Source organism: Rhipicephalus microplus, chromosome X (genome assembly GCF_043290135.1).
Source record: "Rhipicephalus microplus isolate Deutch F79 chromosome X, USDA_Rmic, whole genome shotgun sequence".
In the NCBI taxonomy this organism is placed as follows: Eukaryota; Metazoa; Arthropoda; class Arachnida; order Ixodida; family Ixodidae; genus Rhipicephalus; species Rhipicephalus microplus.
This window is the reverse complement of record NC_134710.1, coordinates 494,947,820-494,961,604: the sequence shown is the minus strand read 5'-3', so window position 1 is coordinate 494,961,604 and position 13,785 is coordinate 494,947,820. Positions and strand designations below refer to the sequence as shown.

Here is a 13,785-nt window from a genome sequence, read left to right as displayed (position 1 = left end):
TTTTCAACGCGTTATGAATAGAGTACTGGCAGGATTGAAGTGGCAGACTTGCGTTGTGTACTTGGACGACGTCGTCGTGTTTTCCTCGAGTTTCGACGAGCATCTTCGGCGCCTTGAAGCTGTACTTCAAGCCATCAAGACGTCCGGACTCACACTGAAGCCAGAAAAACAAGAGCTCCTCATACGCAGAATTGCGTATGAGGAGCTCTTGTTTCTGGAGCACGTTATCAGCAAGTCTGGAGTTCGTCCCGATCCGCGGAAAACAGCCGCCATCACCAACTTTCCGCCGCCCACTGACAAGAAGGCCGTGCGCCGATTTCTGGGCCTGTGCGCCTATTATAGGCGGTTCGTGAAAAACTTCGCCCGCATCGCCGATCCTCTCACTAACCTTACCAAGGCCGACGTGGAATTCAAGTGGGAAACGCCACAGGAACACGCTTTCCAGGAGCTTAAACATCGCCTCCAGACGCCTCCGTTACTTGCCCATTTCGACGAATTCGCCGAGACAGAAATACATACTGACGCAAGCAGCGTAGGTCTTGGCGCCGTTCTTGTGCAGAGGGCTGACGGACTTGAAAGGGTTATTGGTTACACCAGCCGATCGCTATCCAAAGCAGAAGCAAATTATTCCACAACAGAAAAGGAGTGCCTCGCCATCATCTGGGCTACGTCAAAATTTCGCCCCTACCTCTACGGCAGGCCCTTTAAAGTTGTGAGCGACCACCACGCCTTGTGTTGGCTAGCCACCTTGAAGGACCCTTCAGGTCGCCTCGCACGATGGAGCCTGAGACTTCAAGAATATGACATTACTGTCATTTACAAGTCCGGCAAAAAACACTCCGACGCCGACTGTCTCTCTCGTGCGCCTGTCGACCAACCGCTACCTGACGACCCGGATGACGACTACTTCTTGGGAACGATAACTACAGACGACTTCGCTGAACGACAGCGGGCCGACCCGGAACTTAAGGCCCTAATAGAATACCTCGAAGGCAGGACCGCCGAAGTCCCGAAGGTATTCAAGCGCGCACTTGCGTCGTTCTTTCTACGAAACGGTCTTCTACAAAAGAAAAACTTTTCACCGCTTCGAGCTAAGTACCTCCTTGTGGTGCCTTCAGCTCTGCGACCAGAACTCATGCAGGCCTTACACGACGATCCGACGGCAGGGCACCTCGGTGTTTCTCGCACGCTTGCGAGGATACAAGAAAGGTACTACTGGCCACGTCTTACCACCGACGTCACTCATTATGTGAGGACATGCCGGGACTGTCAGCGATGCAAGACACCGCCGACAAGGCCAGCGGGACTTCTGAAGCCAATTGATCCACCTTGTCAACCTTTCCAGCAGATTGGTATGGACCTACTAGGGCCGTTCCCGACGTCGGCTTTCGGAAACAAGTGGATCGTGGTAGCTACCGACTACCTCATCCGCTACGCCGAGACAAAAGCCCTGCCAAAAGGCAGTGCATCCGAGGTAGCTAAGTTCTTCGTCGAAAATATTGTCCCATGTCACGGCGCTCCGGAGGTTTTTATCACCGACAGAGGAACGGCAATCACTGCCGACTTAACTCAAGCGATCTTGGCATACAGCCAAACAAACCACCGCCGGACTACAGCGTACCACCCACAGACCAACGGCCTCACCGAGCGGCTTAACAAGACGATCGCCGACATGCTGTCAAAGTACGTCGATGTCGAACACAAGACGTGGGACGCCATTCTTCTGTATGTGACCTTCGCATACAACACGGCGGTGCAGGAGACGACGCAGATATCTCCATACAAATTGGTCTAAGGAAGGAGCCCGGCAACGACGCTCGATGCCATGTTACCCAACGTCACCGACGAAGAAAGCCTCGATGTGAGCGAGTACCTTCAACGTGCCGAAGAAGCCCGACAACTTGCGCGTCTCCGTATCAAGAATCAACAGATGATAGACGGCCACCGTTACAACCTTCGACGACGCTTCGTGGAATACCAGCCCGGTGAACGTGTTTGGGTGTGGACGCCGATACGCCGACGTGGACTAAGTGAAAAGCTTCTGCGACGCTACTTCGGACCGTACAGGGTGGTTCGACGTCTCAGCCCACTTGATTACGAGGTTGTCTCCGACGGTATCACGAACTCTCAACGACGCCGATCGCGACCTGAAGTCGTGCATGTCGCGCGCCTCAAGCCGTTTCATGCGCGTTAACAAACTGAAACAGCGTTTTTTGTATTACTGTTTCATCGTAATTTATTCATTGTACTTTCTTGCAATATTATTGCACCTTCATCTTTAGTTAAAGCATCGGGACAATGCGTTTTTTCAGAGGGGGGCAATGCCACGTTCCATTTCCAAAGTTCTCGTTATCGTCCCAAAACACCACACGATTCTCAGCGCAAACCGCGCCCGCACTTTTCCAGAAGGTTCCGGACTGTAGTAGATCATTTCGATAAGGTCACGCCCACTGTGCGAACGGTACAGATTGTTCTGGAACCTACGCCACCGCCAACGATAACGCTAGAACATTCGATGGCAAGAGTGTAAATTCCGACGCGCTTCGCCACTTGTCAGTAGTTGTTGATCGAAGGCCGACGCTGCGTTCGCCGCTATCAGTCCGAGACTGCTATCTGTGCAAGACTGCTGCTGTAATTGGACTTTCCCTATACCGGGCACAGATTCGCCCAAATAAACAGTTAAATCCCAACACGAAGTTTCCTGTCTTCGGCCACGTCACGACCCCGTGACAATATAGATAAAAAAGGGAATTCATGATTTCTGCGGAGTTAGTGGCCAAAAAGGCCGAACCATCGGGATTAGTAAATGGCAAGTTTTGAGCAGCGCTGTTTTTAGGGGACAAATACTTGCAAAACTTTTCTGGGTTGTCACGCAGGATGCCGAGGAGATCATGACCGAAGAATCGCCTTTTTGCATTCTTTAACAGTGAAGTGTACTCGCGCAAACATGTGCGATACTTTTCCCATTTACCAGGCGATTTCGATAACATTGCTTCTCTGAAGAGGCGTTTTTTTATTTTTGACAGCCTCCCCAAGGAATTAGAGTACCATGGTCTTTCGACATCCTCGCGAATACAGTTTATAGGTACATGTCTGTCAATTAAAGACAGCAACTAGTTTTTAAATAACACCCAGTTTTGTTCGACTGTTCGCGAAGCAGCAAAATAAAAAAACGTTTCATAGAAGTCCGACAGTTCATCATTATTATTGAAAAAATTGGCTTTTTTATAATCACGGCTGTACTTATTGAGAGATTGTCTGGTAGGAATAGGAATGGAGAGGCCAATATAACAAAATTTTATGGTCAGTGATACCATCTACGCTTTGAACTGAGTTTACAAGATCAGGAGTTGAGACCAAAAATAAATCGAGTATGTTGGTACCACGAGTGGGCATAGTAACCATTTGGGCAAAATTAAACATAAGGCACAATTCTAGAAAGGTTTTTGAAAGGGGTGAGTGAGCAGCTAGGTGAACCCAATCAATGTCTAGGAAATTGAAATAGCCACACAACAAGAAGTTCGAATGGGGAAAGCGAGAAGTTAGGTCTAAGACGAAAGAGTAGAGTTCTTGTGTAAAATTATCGTGAAAGTCGGGGGCTCGATAACATGCGATTAGTACTGTTTTACTGGTTGGAAAAGTTAGATTCATGCACAGGATTTTATGACGGCATTCTGCATCAATTCTGGAGGAAGGCAAAGTAGGCTTTACAAGCGCCACAACCCCGCCTACCCGGCGCCCCAGCCTATCTTGCCTGTGAATACAGTATAAAAATTTTGCGGAAAGTAGTTAGTTATCCTGAATGTCCGGGTTAAGCCAAGATTCAGTAAATCAGGAAGGCCAAGGATCAATGCATCAGTACACCTTCTCCTATTTTTTCCGAAAGAGAGTATTCTTTTCTCGGTTAAGATTATTTTGTCATGGTCACACAAGTGTTGTTGCAGATGAGCCCTGTTCTTGTGCTCAGTATAAAAGCGCTTGTAGCACCTTCAATAAAATTCAGTTGACAGCGCTCTTTCCTCTCCTTTTTGTGATAAGACTTTTATTATAAAAAGAACTTTATTTTCTTTGAATTCAGGTACAATGATGAATTTTCAGTGTATTGCAACATGGAGCAAGTTGCAGCTCAATACGGACAAAAATAACAATTTTTTAAAATTCGTGATAGTTTCTCGTATAATTAAGCAGTTTAAGAGGTCTAAAGATATTTTTTCCTCAAAGTATACTTTTTGTGGAGTAAGTATTCACTGCTCAGATATTCATACAAAATGCAATATTGCAATAAAGAATGCAAACATAAAACATTTTGGCTTTATTCTTGGAAGAGAATGTAGCGAAAAATTGCACTAATATAGCTTCAAATGCTTTACACAAGCACATTTACTTAACATGTAGACTGAATTTGGTTTAGAAAAATGAGCGGTACTTTTAAATTCAAATTTTGTACAAACAACACCCACATGGCATTATGCCAGGAAGTTCTGAAGCCAATCACATGAACAAAGCTTTTTTCTCTCTGAAATATTCTAGCACTTCACTGTTTTCAACGCAGTAAGTCGGCAAATTTTTTTAAAATACATTTCAGACGGTCGCCAAAGTGGCTGGGACATTTGGCATGGAGTGGTCCAGCTATATATAAGCAAAATAACTTACACAAATAACAATATTTGTTCATCTACCATGACCACACTAGAAAAAGTTGTTCAGGCATTGTGACACTAAAATTTTCAGCGTCGTACTGCCTGAACAACTTGTTTGATAAGCTCCAAACTCATGCCGAGAAAAAGTCGCTCTATCACGGTGGTTTTTAAAGGCCTTGCGTCCGTAGACAATGTTGAAAATTAAAAAAAATCAACTCATCAGTGCTGTCACTTCTTTTTCGTCATTACTGACACGGAACATGATTTGGTCATCCACGTGGAGGTTCAGGAACTAGGCTTGCTCTAGGCTGGGGCCGGGGTAGACTACGCAGGGCGTCAGTGGCACTATCTCGTCCTGTAATAAGAGCAAATATAATTTCTTATAAAATGATGTTCGTGCTGTTTCACAGCACCATATATTAAGAATTTGTAGTGCGTATCCTTTGAAATGGCGTGTAATTGACATTACACTGAACTCGAAGCATACAACCCATACATTGCAATAATTTTGTATGATAGAGATAAGATAGTTTTCCAGCATACAGCGAATTCCCGAATCAAGGTGAAGTGTAAAACTACAGCTCAAAAATGGCACTTACGAAAGCCTGAACTCACCTAAGAATCAAATTCCTTATAAGGTAATGAGCCAGTGTGAAAAAATTTTTAAAGTACAACGTTCAGAACATGTAGCAATAATTAAAACGCACAAGAAACTTACCTCTTTATGTACAAACAGTCAAGGTATCTCTGCTTTCTCTTTTACATGGGAACAAATGATCTTGGGTGTGGCACTAGCGAAGAGGTCTGCAAAAAAAGTAAAAGATTTACTGACTTTAATCACGCCTCTAACAATTTGAGGAATTGTGGCAATTAAGCAATCAGTGCGATTCTGATTGCCGCTATAAGGGCATCAAAAATGAACAATTTTTTCGTTCTTTCTACCCTCACAAGAGGCTTCGTCCATGGCATCTAATCCAAATGTGGCACTGTGCTTCCTATTTGCCTCCTTTCTAGACGTAGGGCTGCGAAGATGTATTTTGTGCACCTAATCTAGCACAGAAATTCGTCATCTATAAATCAACCATCTTAATTCATTGTATTTTAATAAAAATTGTGATAGCTCGTCCAGTTTTTGAGGAGTTGCGGGCCTGCAATATGCACTGCCTAGCTCGTATGAAAGTATTTCTTTTAAAAAATTTCTTCAAAGCTTGCTTTCAGAAAAAGCGTCTGGCATATTTCGACAATCAAGCCCATCCTCATAAGGCAATCAGGGGCACGCTATTAGCGATTGTTGACCACAAGACTTACAAACGTAACCCGTGCCTAAATACTCAGTTAAACACAATAAGGCAAGTAGGAGCGCTCGAACGACACCAACGCGTGCGGACGCCGTCTACGTTGCAGCAGCCATGGCTTATGCTAGAGCTACGACACATAGCTCCCACAGTCACGTATACTCTCTCGATTCTGTTATAACATCGAACGCTATCGCAGATATAAGCAAAGCACGAAAACGGCAAACAAAAACGAGGGAAAACTACGCACGGCGATGGTCACAACAAAGCGCCTTTGCAAGTCTACTAAATCTTTTCCTGTTGCTGGTGACACGTGTCCTAAATATTTTAAAAGACCGACGTGCACGTGCTGGGAGCATCGCAGCATATCAGCACCTCAAGCTATACCATTTTTAAGCTAAAAAAAAAGCCATTCCGTACAGTGCGCCTTCGTACATAATTTTTTCTTTTTCTTTCTTTTTTTACGCTTACACCTACAGAAGCACGTTGCACATTTGAGTATTATTAGAAATGTTATTACGATGTAGCCTAAAGCGCATCTTGAAACAATAGCAATCACTTTCAGCAGTGCAGAGACAATGTGCGATCAGCAACTAATCGCGCCCTTGTTAAGTGATCACATCACTCACTGTATGAGTGATGCATGCACTTACTCGGGCATCTGCAACAGGCCCGCGAACGTATGCTGTTGTAAATGGCTGGCAGCCTACTTCGGCAGAGCTGCTGCAGGCGCCCAGCTAGGGCTGTATGATTACAACCTACGAAAACAGTACACTTACCGTTAACAGGCCCACGTTGTCCATGTCCGCCGCTCCATGAATATTCCTTAATCCGAGCGTCACTTCGAACACGGTGTCATGCGTGACCACCTTTGAAGATGCGCCTGTTCGCTGGAACTCACACAACGACCAAGACCCGAGACCAACGCAACGCATTTGAAAGACGGATGAGACAGAGAGCAACGTTAAGAGAGAGAGAGAGAAGGAGGAGGGGGCACTGGTGGCGGTGCCGCAGCTGTCGACGCAGGTGTTCTGTGACGCAACTATTCGCTACACCGCTGTTGCGGGGGCAATGCTGGCCGGGGTGAGTGGAGTGAGCGAGAAACCCGCCAAAGAGGGCGCCGAAAGGCAAACGCTATGGCGCATATGGCGGGCGGCGGTTCGACACGGAAGGCAATCGAATTGCGCTTCAAGAATGACTCCTTGTAAATGGCAACTCTCCTTCCACCCAGCCGCACAGCGGCGCAGGTTATTTACCAGCTTCGGGTTCTTTGAGCATTTTCACAGAATGCGACTGCAGTGGGCAAAAAATAGTGAAGCAAAACTTGCAGAAAACAAAGTGCACCCTGGAATAGCCAGAAACAATAACTATTTCGTCCTCGGTGGTATTAGCGGGAGAGAATCGCTACACCTTTTTTAAGAGGAATTTCTCTTCGCATTATCCGTGTCTGGCAATTAGGCATATGGTTCCGCAAACACTGAATGCGTAGTCGAAGCTGGAACAAATTCATCTACAGTCGTGGATGTTTAGAAGGCTTGTCACGTACCACAAAACGTGCCGAGGTTGTTATAACAAACTTCTTGCTGACCACATGATCAGCACATAATTCCAAATGGTTGTCCAATGAGCTAGCTAAGCACCTGTAGCAAAGGCAGGGCACGTTCTTGTTAAATGTTGTTGATGTAACGATGGTTGTGCATAAGTGCAGTGGTAGCTTTCCGTGTGAATTGGTCATAACCCATGTTTTAGAGCGTAGAAGCGCCTCAGCGAACCTGATCAGCTACCACAGCAAGTTTGTAAGCAAAAATGAGATACGAGAATGTGCAGCTATTTTCCATGTACTGAATAGTCCGCGTACAGTGCGTTGACCACCGTCATTCCTTAAGCCACCTCCCATATAGACTTCCAGTCTGAACAGGTGTGGGACCTTAAACACTAAGAAGCAGTGCCCCACCCCCGCATGCACACACATGAAATTCCAAGGCACACGGGCTGATACACACGCATACTTATTCACAGGTGCAGAGACATACACGTATACACACATACGGCCACACACACACGCGACCGTTTAGTTTAGATATGTTCATTCTCCGATAAATACAATGTTTAAGTTTGCATGTCAGCAGCAACATATGCACGCCTTAGGCACGCATACTGTGATGTATAACCCTATTGTGTTTTGAGCAATAAATTAGGTATTCATACACGGCATATACGACAGGCCACTTGTAAATCTGCAGCGAGGACATAAAAAATTTATGATATCAGATAAAGCGTTACACTTGTATTTGAAAGTGTCATTGGAATAAGTGGTAGAACTTTGTTTTAGAATGTTTGTAGACGTAAAGGTATTCGGAAAAGTTTTAACTCCAAAGCAGGCTGCAACGCCCACAATTCTTTAAAACCAGAACAGTGCAATGATAGGTGAACGGGGGGAACAAGCAGTACCACCGAAATTGCGCTTGAGCGAGTGAACTACTGCTCAACCTAGCGCTTGCACAGCTAAGGTACGGCTATTGGGCCACTCATAGACAAAGTTTATTGACCCAGGCGTATTGCACGCTTTGAGAACCGCACCTACAGCACGCTGTGTCAGGTTTACGCACAATTAGTTAAGCTGAATATCATGGTAATGTAATATTATACGTGCCCAGTGGATGCGAACACGTTTGGTCTCACAGGAAAACACATCTACCTTATAGTAGTCACACACATTTAATGATCACGTAGCTGTTGAAAAGAGGACGCGTAACATATAAAACTTTCTTCAGATACTTCTTTGGCACAGAAAACGAAGAAGGCCGCGTAAATACCAACGCGGACACCATGTCATTCTTCTCCATTCTTCTAAATTAAATACGCAAAGATCTAATTCAACGCGAATCACCTGAATACTCCAACGCACGCGACACACAGACGACGCTTACGGCTTTCAGGCGCAGTCCCCGAACGGCGTCTGACGGCATTGCAAAAATATAGTGATTCATAGCGTGCAGAACATCGCTAGCCGAATCACAGCCGCACAGCGCACATTGCTTTAACCTCCCTCCCCACAGGAAAAATTCGTCCGCGCGTAACGTCCCTGAGCTTAGACTTGAGCCTAATGAAATCAGACACGCCAGCACGCTCGCTACGTTAATAAAAACTCACTTATCGTCTACCAGCCAGGAAAACCTTAGTTCACAACGTTATTATACTAAAGCGCTACCGGTGTTAACCGCGGAAGCAGCCGACGACGCGAGCGGAAGCAGAGCAGCCTGGATCGGGCGCGCCGCGGCCTTGGCCGGAGAAGCAAAAAACAAAGCTTCGACAGCAGAAACATCCACCTACCTTTTTAGTTTGGCGAGCACTCGACGGTACGAAGCAGCCGGTCCTCTCTTGAGTATAGTGCCTCTTCGTAACAAGCAGCACCGACAGAACACGAAAGACAGCGCAAGCACACTTTGAACGACATAAAAATTGACTTTAAACGCTCGGCACACGGCCTTTGCGGCCTCCAGGAAGATTCCACCATTTTTGTCCTTCTGACGGCAGCGATCCGCATTTGTGCACATAATTTTTTATATGATAGGTAAATGAATTTTTTCTGCCTAAATTTATAGTAAAAAGTAGTGAAAATAGAAAATACGCTAGTGTGTATTGCATAGAATATTTTTTTTTACCTTTCAAAATGAAAAATAACATAACGCGTATTTGCGCGAAATTTGAAATGTCAAAAAGCGCACGAAATTTGAAACGTTTGCTTGCTTATGTATTTTTTATACCGATACCTTGTTAACATCTGTACATTGGTTGAGTGGTTAAGCTGGCTGTTAAAAACAGTGTTAGAATGGTTGCATATTAGTACAATTTACAGGCAGCAAGCAAAATTGGTCACAACAAAATAATTGTACTGGTTGGCAAACATTATTTTAGCTGTCTGTAGTGAATTTTATTTAGGAAAATGTTTTAGTCAAGGCTCATTTTAACTTGCTTAGAAGAATATTTCTTTGAACAAAATCTAGAAAACGTTTCTTTAATGTTATAATAATAGAAAGTCGAAGTCCGTAGCCCGCCATAAAAATTAGCAACACGTTTCAACTGATACATTGTAAGGTTAAAAAATATTCGTGCAATACCAAAACTATTTTATCTACCACAGTCTTGTTGGTTTGTATTTCTTTGCATTAACAAATATATTATTTATATATACTGTCATGGACAAGGCTTTGTTTTCAATGTTAGGCGCAAACGAGGCCGAGAGCTCTATATGTGTAAGTCACAATCCTGTTGTAGCTCTACAAGCTGCGTACTCCGCCATTGGCTAGTGAGCTTGTAGCGCATAGCTTGGTCAGCGCCGGCCGTGAGGCGACGAGAAATAGGCAGCAAGAATGCGAGAACCAGTGCAGAACTTACATTCAGCCGGGCACTATCGCTATTCGGATATCCGTTACTGCGGTGGGACCATTAATGAGACCATGGTATCTAACCAGGAGACCTCTAAAAGCTGTTGGTTATCCTCTATGACCACGTTACTCACAAAGTTTTGTCGGCGACAGTGCACCCTTTTTGCACCCTAGTTTACACCCTTTTGATGTGTTCACCTTTTAGGTTCCGCTTGTAGGGTGCTGAGACGCAAATAGGGAGCTCAAAGGGTGTGATTAGGGTGTCGACACCCTTTTTGACACCCTCAAGGGTCAGAAAAGGTTTAGTGTGTAGTGGTACACAGCCACCGGTGTACGTAACTACTATCACAAAGTAAGGAAAAAAACTAGTACCGAGGACATAGTGGAGCTCGAACCCGGGTCTGCTGCGTGTCAGCCCATTATTCCACCACTGAGCCATGCCGGCACTGGGGACTTGTTTGCAAACTTGCCTTAGGCAGGCTTGATGTTGCAAAAGAAATCGCGTTAATGAGTAAGAAAGTGTTTTAGAACAGCAAAAGGCCAACGAGGTGTCATCTTATGCTAATAACGTAACAAATGGGTCGTCCAGTGCTTCAACCCATGACAAAAGCTTCTTTTCAATAATTCCTTATCGTTGTCCGCCACTGGATGAACAAGTGCCACAAAATTTTTTTTAAGTGTTTGGCGAATACAGCGCTACTCAGAAGAATGACTAAAAATAGCCGAGTGAATGCTGGCCAACTACCCAAAAATAATGAATATTGCCGTAGTGGGTACTCAGCAAGTGTGCTTGCAGCAGCCACCCAGTGGGTGTTTAGAAAAGGGTCTGTAGGGTGCACTCTTCTAGCTTTCGCTATGACTGTGTCGGGACTTCTGCGCAGACCTGGCGTTTTCGTCTTCATATTTATTTTGCGTTTATTCATTCATAGTGAACTGTGCTAATTCAAGGTTCGGTTCCTCATGCAAATATCTGTAGATGACAGTTTTTTTGTACTCTTTTAGGGCAAAACGCGAAAATTGGCCGTCAGCGTCGGCATCATGCGTAGGCGTCTTCAACCCTTGTGATACAAAAAATTATGACGAGATGATGCCACCATATGACACCAACACGACGTCACTTCGGTGAATTTCTTATCGTCACATTGCGCGGCAATCACTCAAGGTTGTCGTTTTGAATTGCTTCCGTGATCCCTGAGCGGAGAATGCTGGCGGAGCTAAAATATGCGAAGTGCAGAAAGCTTCCAATGCTGCCCCGCCGCGGTGGTCTAGTGGCTAAGGTACTCGGCTGCTGACCCGCAGGGCGCGGGTTTGAATCCCGGCTGCGGCGGCTGCATTTCCGATGGAGGCGGAAATGTTGTAGGCCCGTGTGCTCAGATTTGGGTGCACGTTAAAGAACCCCAGGTGGTCTAAATTTCCGGAGCCCTCCACTACGGCGTCTCTCATAATCATATAGTGGTTTTGGGACGTTAAACCCCACATATCAATCAAATCAGCTTCCAATGCTCCTCATCCCGGACGCAAGGTACAAAAGTTTTATTGTTGAGAGTTCGTGAGTCGTGCTTGAACTGGCATAGCGTTTTACACGAAACGGCCTAGCCGACCGAAGCAAGAGGAAAAAGTGTAGCGCTAGAGGAAAAAGTGTAGAAATGCGCTATTCGGTATTCCCAATGAGCGCTCGCAACCTGGCGGCTGCTAACAGGTCAACCTCGGAAAAAGATATGTTACCGCGTTGTGTGCGTTTAGAAGCGGCCGTATATATAATTTTTATTTTTTTCCAAGCCGCAAGCGCCATTCCGAGAACAGAAAAAGCGATGTCCAAGGCCTTTGCTCTGTGCCACTATGCGTGGCATGGTTGAGGAATAATGGCAACAAATGGTTTGATCCCTTCCCAGAGGATGCAGACTACGCATCTTAGAGAACGGTGTTGATTAGAAAATTACGCAGGGGAAAGATGGTGATGGACTCAACAGTGGTTTGGTCTAATCATTGCGCTTGTGACAACTTCATTCTCTCCGGTGAAGTATACCAATATTTAGCTTATGCGCATGCTTGACGATACCCGAGCTTTTCTAAACGCGTAGGTAGTTTCGATTATATACGCAAGCACTTCAGGGAATTCTTTGCGTTATCTGTGTCTGTATATTTTTCGCATATGCTTCTTTACTGCGCAAGTGTTAGTGATACTCATTCTACAATTAAGCTGCCGTAATCTTTCCCCTAGAAAATTGTTTATTTCACACACGCGTGTATGCACAAACGCGTGCGCCAATGTACATAAAGCATGGGTGTACTACGCCGAAAAAATTTCTCGCTATGCCCCTCTTAAAGGCATTAATTTCTTCCACGTGAACTGTAGCAATGAAACTTGAGGTATCATTATTAAAAATAAACGTACGGTGTATATGCTTGCGTTTACTTTAGTCCGTTTGTTTATAGCCGCGCGTACGTAGCGTGCGTAGTGTGGGTGCATATATCTGCTTTAAAAATCGAGTACTGCCAACACGAACAAGCAAGTTTCTAGAAGCACACGAGCTTATTTATTAGAAACCTAATAACATGCATTGGCGAACGAAAAGAAAGGAGCACTCTTGTTACAATCGAAACTACGAAGTGCCGATCTACAGATGCACTTACTAAGGCATAGATCCGTTCTGTAATGATGTAAACGACATGCGTATTAAGCTTTTGCTGGAACAACGGAACTCATTGCTATGGATGCAATCGGCTGCACGATTCGTAGCGCAGTTACGTCAAAAACTGTTAATGCCTTGCCTGTAGCAGTGCGGCCACGCAGCGAACAAGTGCTTTCACGTTCTGAAGAGGCATACTACACATAAGCAGTTGCCTTTTTTAACCTCTGGCTCCATCACATGTGCTCGGTGGACAACTTCTTCAACTTGAAGAAAATGTAGGGCGGATCGCCAAAGAGACTCGATGTTTGCCCACAGAGTGCAACGAATTCCGGTGTTTCGCCAGTAAAATTTTTTATACTGATGTGAATGAGGCTGTCCGCGGCCAGAACCATTTCGTTTTCAATGAAACAAGGCGACCCGATGCCACAAACATGAAGCTTCAGCCCAGCGGCAAGCGAAAGAGCCGCGTTGACCCTGCCTAGCGTAGCCACCTTTGTTTTTATGACCAGCGTTGCCAGTACATGGAGCGCTTTATGAAGTGGCGAATACCAGTTCAAGTACAACAACCTTAATTGCAGGCAACTTTCGGAGGGGAGTGGAGGAATATCGCAACACCAACAGAAAAAAAGTTGGCTGTGCCTTAATTCAGTTACGCCTGGGTATACGCCTAGATACGCCTTGGTGAACGCCTCTGTGAAGCTATTCTGCTCTTCAGATACGACTTCCACTAACCCATTTTTGTTGCTCTTGGCCTTCTTAGGCAACTGCGTCTCCATCAGGTGTCATCATTTACAGTTACATGTCAGAAGTCGGCTTGATTTGCAAAATG

The 13,785-nt window shown here is 45.2% G+C and overlaps 1 long non-coding RNA gene across 1 annotated transcript; it reads right to left on the bottom strand.

The window, feature by feature from the left end:
- Positions 1 to 225: 225 nt before the first annotated feature.
- Positions 226 to 6,874, bottom strand: LOC142776731 (uncharacterized). Its single transcript, XR_012887767.1, has 3 exons — positions 6,715 to 6,874; positions 5,359 to 5,444; positions 226 to 4,995 (listed from the first exon to the last, which is right to left on the bottom strand). It is a non-coding gene; the product is annotated as an uncharacterized LOC142776731 (long non-coding RNA).
- Between the last annotated feature and the right edge of the window lie 6,911 nt (positions 6,875 to 13,785).